The 7,974-nt window shown below is 39.8% G+C and overlaps 1 non-coding gene across 1 annotated transcript; it reads left to right on the top strand.

Annotated features, from left to right (window-relative positions):
• Nucleotides 1-1,872: 1,872 nt before the first annotated feature.
• LOC121831277 (small nucleolar RNA U3) lies at nt 1,873-2,088 on the top strand. Its single transcript, XR_006074646.2, has one exon. It is a non-coding gene; the product is annotated as a small nucleolar RNA U3 (small nucleolar RNA).
• Nucleotides 2,089-7,974: the final 5,886 nt, after the last annotated feature.

Below are 7,974 nucleotides of genomic sequence, written 5' to 3'. Positions count from 1 at the left end.
AGCCAATCTATGTGTTATTAGGGGAAACTATTTCTGAGAGTAAAACTCCTTCATCCATTACATAGGTTAAACGAAGTTAGGGTTGGAAGTGTTGGAGGAGGAAGAAGGAGACAAGAAGGATACAGAGGAAGAGGAGGAGGAGAACAAGGAGGATGAAAAGGAGGAGAAGGGTTGAAACAAACCCATAGTGTTCACTAACAGCCAAGGTTGACTTTAAGGCCAACAGGTATAATATGCAGCAATACTATTAAGCTTCATTTCCCCTCTCTATGCCGAGACTTGAGCCCCAAGCTTGGAAGCTTCTAGGAAAGCACTCTACCACTGAGCTACACCCCCAGACCTAGTTTTACTTCTGGAGGAAAATGTTTCCTAATTGGCTAGGTGATACATTGGGTGGGTAATGGCTTCCATGTTTCAAGAATAGAAGATTGAAAGGCAGTTTCTCAAACTCTTCATTTGTGCACTATTTAATAAATATGGTTGTTTATATTTACATCATAGCAAGGCATAGGCTTTCTCTAGAATATACTCCATTCTGTGCCTAGAATAGTTCACTTAACATATTACTTGGTCCTGAAAACACAGTTGGGCGGCAGGTGTGGCTCAGTAGTAGAGTGCTTGCCTACTATGTCCAAGGCACTGACATTAATGTTTCCCTGGTCCACCAAAAATAAAAATGTATCTACTGTATGCTCAGAAAATTAACAATTCTAAATGAATGTTCATATTTATTTTATTAAGAAAGTCACATGTTTACAACCTTGGTTTTGAGTATAAATTCTAAGAAATCTAGGCTACCACTAGGTACTCAGCATTCACAAAGCTTACGTGCAGCTTATCCCAAAAGAACCCTTAAAACACACTGCTAAACAGTTCTACTTATTTAATATATTTGTCTAGACTCACTTATGATAGAAATCAGGTTCACAATAGTACCAGGTAGTATGTGGTTCAAAATAATGGCCTCTGTCATTGTTCTAGTTGCTTACAAGCTAATTATTCAGTAACATGGATGAATACAGGTGAAGGAAAGGGATTCACTTGTTCCATTGATCTGGATACTGCAGCTAGTGTCTCAGATACTGAGAATAGAGTCCTTTCTAAATCAACCTTTTGAATTCAAAGAGAAAACTCACTTCACATTGCATTTCACGTAAAGTCTGTCAGGGCTATTAGGATCTAATTGGCTCTACTTAGTGCCCCCATCAACAGAATTATTCTACCTCAGGTGAATAACAACCTTCTGAAGATAAAGGAAATTCCGTGTTGAGAGAAAATAGCACAAGACTAAGTGATGGCTGAGTAAAACCTTATTTTTTTTACATGCACATGTTTGTGTTCTTATCTCCAAACGAGGCTACCTGTCACAAATAAGACTGAACAAAATGTATTAAATGGGCATTTTAAGATTTTTGATGATTGGAACAAAGAAAAAACTAGTGAGGAACTCTGACTAGAACAAGTGCTAGATGTGGAAGGAGGGTGAGGGGCATCCCATGTTCAACTATCCACAGAGTCGAGGTCTCATTAAGCCCCCACAGTGTTGATTAGAGAAATTAGAAAAGCCATTCCTTAGGGAAAAAATTATTTCCAAAGAAGATTCTAAAGCATCTCTAACATAATTTCAAAAACAAGACTCAGAATCAAGATGACTCTCTTTCACTACCTTCCAGAATAGAACTCAACACTGTTAAAGAAGATAACAAAATCCAGACACTGAGCAACATTCAGATCTATAGCCCTCAGCCCCAAATCAGAAATGATTCCGCACATACAGACTGTAGCCAGAAGGAAAACCAGTCAATAGAAACAGACCCAGAAGTGACGATAGGAATGGAATTAAAAGACATGAGCATTAAAACAGCTACTGTCAAGACTATACTTTCAGGGATCATTTCTATAGTTCGTTACTAGAGAAGTTTCTCTGACTGTGTAGAGCACCCGAGACCACGAGGACGAGACGTAGTGTTCCCTCCTGAGCGTGAAGCTGGCTCTAGGTGCTGCTTCTGTGCAGCCGCCTCCTGCCATTGATGATCGTTCTTCTCTCCCTCTGGGGGAGTGAGAGGGAGGGAGCGCAGTCTGAGTGGACCTCGGCCACAAAAACAAAACAAAAAAAACAAAAAAACAAAAAAAAAAAAACAGCTACTGTCAATATGCTCAGTTGTCAAGAAAAACACAATGTATAATAACAAGTAGAGAAACAATGCAGACTGGAAGTATCATAAAAAAGAATAGGAAGGGATCAAAGACAAAGCCTAGACCTTCTGTCAAACCAGAAAGGGAATACATGAAATGGAAAAGTCACTGGATGAGGTTATCAGCAGAAGAAAAGATAAATTAATTTGAATACACACACACACACACACACACACACACACACACACACACACACACACACACACACACATACACACACACACTAGAAACTATCCAAACTAACAAGTGAAGGCTGGGTGGGGGGAAGCCAAAATGTTAGGCTTCACTGGCCTCTGACAAGATTTAATTTTACTCTTAAATTGCAGCGCCAGGAAGAGAGATGTTTTCTCAAAGCAAAATCACTGAGAGGTCTCTAAATTTGAGAAAAATATCAATTCTGAGATCTTAGAAGCTTAATTAATCCCAAAGAGGATAATTCCAGGGAAATCTACTTTAGGACGCATCATCATTCAATAGCAAAGATCAGTAATAGTAAAAGTGTCTAAAAGGCCAGAGAAAATGACTACATCCTAAGAAAAACTAGTGACTTCGTGTCCAATTGAAGTCAGAAGACAATAGACTGAGGGATCCTGAACAGCTCCAGAGATGGACATAACTGGGGTAGCCAAAGTAAGGAAGAAAAAAACAGACAGATGAACATACAGAAAAGCTTCAGTCAGGTGAACCCCAACAAGAAACCTCAGCACCGCAGAAATTCAGTGTGTTTATTAGAGGCCAGGTTATTGCATACAGTTGAACAAGAGGGTGGGGTTATTACATCAAGGAGGCAGGGTTTATGGTGTGCAGATGGATCAAGGAAACAGATTTAGTTAATCTCAGTAGGAGCAGGATCTATAGGGAAACAGTCTTAGGTCATGAATATACAGTGGGGAAAAGCTGTGGTGGGCATTTCCTGCACATACTGTCAACAGTCACGACTGTTCCTCTGAGAAAGACTTTACTGTTTACCTGTGAGCATCACCATAAGGGGAAAGATTTCCCATTTTCTCCATGTGTCTGAGGCCTTGACATCCTCATGCCTGTGTCAAGAGCATTCACTCAGGATTTGACTTACTAGGGCTTCCTCCACTTCCTCAAATCGACAGATTTTAAATGACAGAAGGAGAAACAGCCAACAGAGTTCTATACGCAGTGTGAAATATTTCTTAAAAACAAAAAGCTAAGACTGTGTCACCAGCACACCTGCTCTACAGTAGAAGAAATGATAAGGGAAGCTTTCAAGCTGCAAAAAAAAGAAACACCAGATTTCAGATTCAAATTCAGATTTACACAAAGGAATGAAAATCTCTGAGAACAGTAACAACATGGGTAAATATAAGCCATGCTTTGTTCTTTAATTTCTTATAAAAACCATGCATTGTTAAAAGAAAAAAACAGTAACAATAAATTGGATTTTTTAAATAACATGTAGAGAGGAAATGTGTGAAGATTAGGAGACAAAAGCATGATAAATATTTGTGTTCCTTGTGATGGGGTGGGCTGATTTTAATTCAAGGCAGCCTGTACTAAGGTAAAGTACCTGATAAGGCATAATGATGTGGAGAGCCAGGGCATTTGCTGTAAGATTGTGTCTTCTATATATGAAGGAAAGATGCACCATGAAAACTTAACAATATGGTTGACTCAACAAGATCTGCAGAAATGGCAGTTCCAGTTGGAATGCCAGCCTCGTGGAAGAAATCTCACAGGGCTCCACCCCTAAATGAAGAGCTGCAAGGCAATTAATTAATGGCTGCCGAGAGAGAGAGAGAGAGAGAGAGAGAGAGAGAGAGAGAGAGAGAGAGAGAGAGAGAGAGAGAGAATGAATCAGTTTAGGGATGAGTCTTCTAATAGGTTATGAAATCCCAACTGGTCAGCCCTAAAAACATATACGTATGAGCAACAGTAAGTGTATTCAGTGGGGCGTGTGTGTGTGTGTGTGTGTGTGTGCGCGCGCGCGCGCAACTATAATGATTTAATGATTGAAGAAGAAGAGATCATGAATTTGAGAGAGAGTAGAGAGACCATGGAAGGAGCTGGAGGTGGAGATGGTGGAGTAAAAATGATATAAACACAGTACTAATGTACGAAACTATCAAAAATAAGAAATAAAGGCTGACTTAAACTCTTCAAGCCTTTCCACAGAGACTCCAAACAAGGATGGCTTCACTGGTAAATTCCATCAAATAATTAAGGAAGAAATAATTGTATATACTGTGAACTTTTCAGACATACCAAGGATGGAACATCTCTAAATATAGGAACCATCTTGATACCAAACCATTCAAAAATATTATGAACACTACAAATTAATATCTCTCATTAACACAAACACAGGGAAAAATAATCAACTCAAATTCAGCAATACATAAACAGATCAATGCAATGAGGGGTTCTCCCAGAAATGTTTTTATAACATTTAAAATAAAATCTATGTTTATCTACAGACTGGAAAGATAAAATACAAATCATTTTATTATCTTGTCAGTTATTATCAAAACAGTAACTATCGGGGGGAATTAGACATGGATATAAACTTTAACCTGACATTTATTTTCAAAACTATAGGTGACGTCACATTTAATCCAAGTACTGAACTGAACAAGTTCCCTCTCCTTAGGACTCAGCAGCGCTAGATGCCCATCTTCTCACTCTTCCCACAATCTTTGCGCTGGAGATCCTAGCTAGTACAGGAAGACAACATCAGGAAATGAAGGGCACCCAAGGGGGTGGCACACACCATTAGCCCCAGCACTCTGAGGCAGAGGCAGGTGAACCTCTGTGAGTTGGAGGTCAGCATGGTCTACATAGTGAGTTCCAGGACAGCCAGGGCTATAGAGAGACCCTGTTTCAAGCAAAGCAAAGCAAAACAAAATAAAATAAAACAACCCCCTCCCAAAAAAGAAAAGAAAAGGGAGAAAGGTTGCAAGGACTGACTGAAAAGACAAAAGCAAAACTGTCTTGCATTGTGCACAGTACACACAGAGAATTCCAAGGAATCCAAAAAATATATAAAGTTAATAAGTTATCATGAACTACGCAAAATCAATTAAATTTACAATATTAGCAATCAAAGTCTGAAGGACAGCATGGTCTTGAAGATTAACAAGTACACTGCGTGACAGTGGCCCACACCTTTAATCCCAGCACTGAGGAGGCAAAACCAGGTGGATTTCTGCGAGTTCGAGGCCAGCCTGGTCTACAGAGTGAGATCCAGGACAGGCACCAAAACTGCACAGAGAAACCCTGTCTTGAAAAACAAAACAAAACAAAAGAAGATTAACAAGTACATTGATAAGTAAGAAATATACCCACTTTGTATGATCTCATTTAAAATAAGGAATTAAAATAACTGAATGGGAAAGGACATTATTTTCAACAAATAATACCACAATAATTGCCTGTCTGTGTGAGGATGAGGAAGGGGGAGGAACCCAAACTCAGGTCTTATATTCTATATAAACATTAACGAGAGTCATAAAGACCAAATGATACAGCAGTGATAAATATAAGACTTTATCAGGGATTGCTCAGTGGGTAGAGCAATTTTTAGGTTCCAGTCCCCGGAAAGCACACAAAGCTGGATAGAGTGGTGTCTTACAAGATGGGAAGCAGAGAGCAGAGGCAGGAGAATCCACAGAAGCTTATGGGCCAGCTAGCATGACATGCACAGTAGTGAGCCACAGGAGACTCCAACACAGTGGAAATTGAAGAGGACAGACACTGCTTGTGCTCCCTGGCACACGTGCGTGTACACACACACACACATACACATACACACACACACACACACACACACACAGATATAAAAAAATACAATCATGATATGGGGATATATACATATTTTTAAAAGGGACCCAGGAAAGTATGAAATATAAAGAAATAGTGTTAAACAACCAATAAAATGAATGCAAGGTACCTTACAAAGGAAACCATATGAATGGCCGTTTGGCACAGGAAAGGTGTTCAATAACATGATTATCCAAGAAATGCACCTGGCAGTCATAATGTGTCACCACAGGGCACCTAGTAGGAGGGCTGGAAATTCATATCAGGTATTGCTGGGTAGTGGAGCAGCTACTGATAGAAGTATGAAGAGATGCATATTCTTCTGAAACCTGTCTGGCCATTTTTTTTCTACATAAAATTGTCCATATACTTCCACTATAATTTAGCACCTTTACTTTATATGTATTTGCCAAAGAGAAATGAAAACTTATTACAGACAGACAGGAGTGCAAAAAGCGTTCACTGGAGCTTTTAGTAGGATAATCCCAACTGAAAACTACCATGATGACCACCACTGAGAAATACGGGAACACAAATTACTATGGATTCACATAGCAGAATGCTCCTTAGCTGTCGAAGGAATTACTAAAGGCAGCAGTAGGAAGGAACCTCGAAGACTTTGGAGTAAAAGAAGCCAGGCCCAAACCACATGAGATTGCATGACTCCATGCAGCCCAGGAAGGCCCAGAAAGGGCAAGAGTAGAAACCAGAGCAGCTGTTGTTCCTGGAATTAAGAGCTGTTGATGGAGACAGAAACAAGAGGATCTTTGGGGAGCAATAGAAATGCCCTATGTAGATCCTCCTGCTGTTGTATTAGCTGTGAAATGCCAACCTATTAAAATGCAGCTCATAGAAATTTGAGCTTGATGCAGGGTTTTTCATTTGCTCATGCATGATTTTATCTGCAAGAAGTATTAGGAGACACAGGAAACTTCACCCAGCTGAACACAACCATGCAGGAATATAAAATCTCTCTCATACACACAATACCTCAAATCTGTGCTAGATCTCTGTGCACGCCCATGTTGTTATGAAATAACCACCCGCCTCGGGGCTCACTTCCTTACAAGATGACAGCAGGTCTTTTTCAAGGTAACGCAGATTTTGATTTCTGAGACAGAATCTGTTTAGCCCAGGTTGGCCTTGAACTTGCTATGTATCTGAGAATGACCTTAGTCTCCAAAATCCTTCTGCTACCACCTCCCAAATGCTAGGATTACAGGAGTACACTACCACCCCTAGTTTTGTGGAACCAGAGCATCATACATGCTAAGTCAATAAGTACTCTGCCAACTAAAATATGCTTCCAGCCCCAACATGGATACTTATTATAGTATTTTTTATAGTATTTTTTTTTAATTCTTAATCATCAGCATGTGAAACTCATTTTTTTTTTAAACCAGGGTTCTACTTAATATTGTGTCACAGAGTAATTTTCCCCAACTTCTTTGTATAAACCTGATATGGCGTTTTTATTGCTTGCTTTTGCATGGCAAGTGTGAATTTTAGTAATAAACCTTGAGGCTGAGATGTAGCTCAGTTGGGGGAGTGTGTGAAGCCCTGGCTTTGACCCCCAGCACCACATAAAACCAAGTATGAGAGTACATGTCTGTAACCCCAGCACTCAGGAGGTGGAGATAGGAGGATCAGAAGCTGAAGAGCACCCTTGGCTACATAGCAAGTCCCAGGCCAGCCTACATGAAGCTCTGAGTCAGAATAAATAAATAAATTAACTAGTTAAAACATCCTCTCCACAAAATACACATTCACCTTAAAGCAAAACTGGTGGGCCTTGTTTAGATGAATGTGTCTGTCAAATTTAGTAAACCTTTCCAAACCGTATCCCTAAAGTCTGCATCTTATGACAGGTAAGAGATGTTAGTGGTAACACTAAATCAGCGTTAACACTTTCATTTTCTAAAGGCCATTCCTCGTCCAGATGTAGGAATCAAGCTTCTGGCACATCTCATTTTACTTCCCAGTGAGTCC

Source organism: Peromyscus maniculatus, chromosome 7 (assembly GCF_049852395.1).
Source record: "Peromyscus maniculatus bairdii isolate BWxNUB_F1_BW_parent chromosome 7, HU_Pman_BW_mat_3.1, whole genome shotgun sequence".
Taxonomy (NCBI): Eukaryota; Metazoa; Chordata; class Mammalia; order Rodentia; family Cricetidae; genus Peromyscus; species Peromyscus maniculatus.
This window is presented reverse-complemented; position numbering and strand designations above follow the sequence as displayed.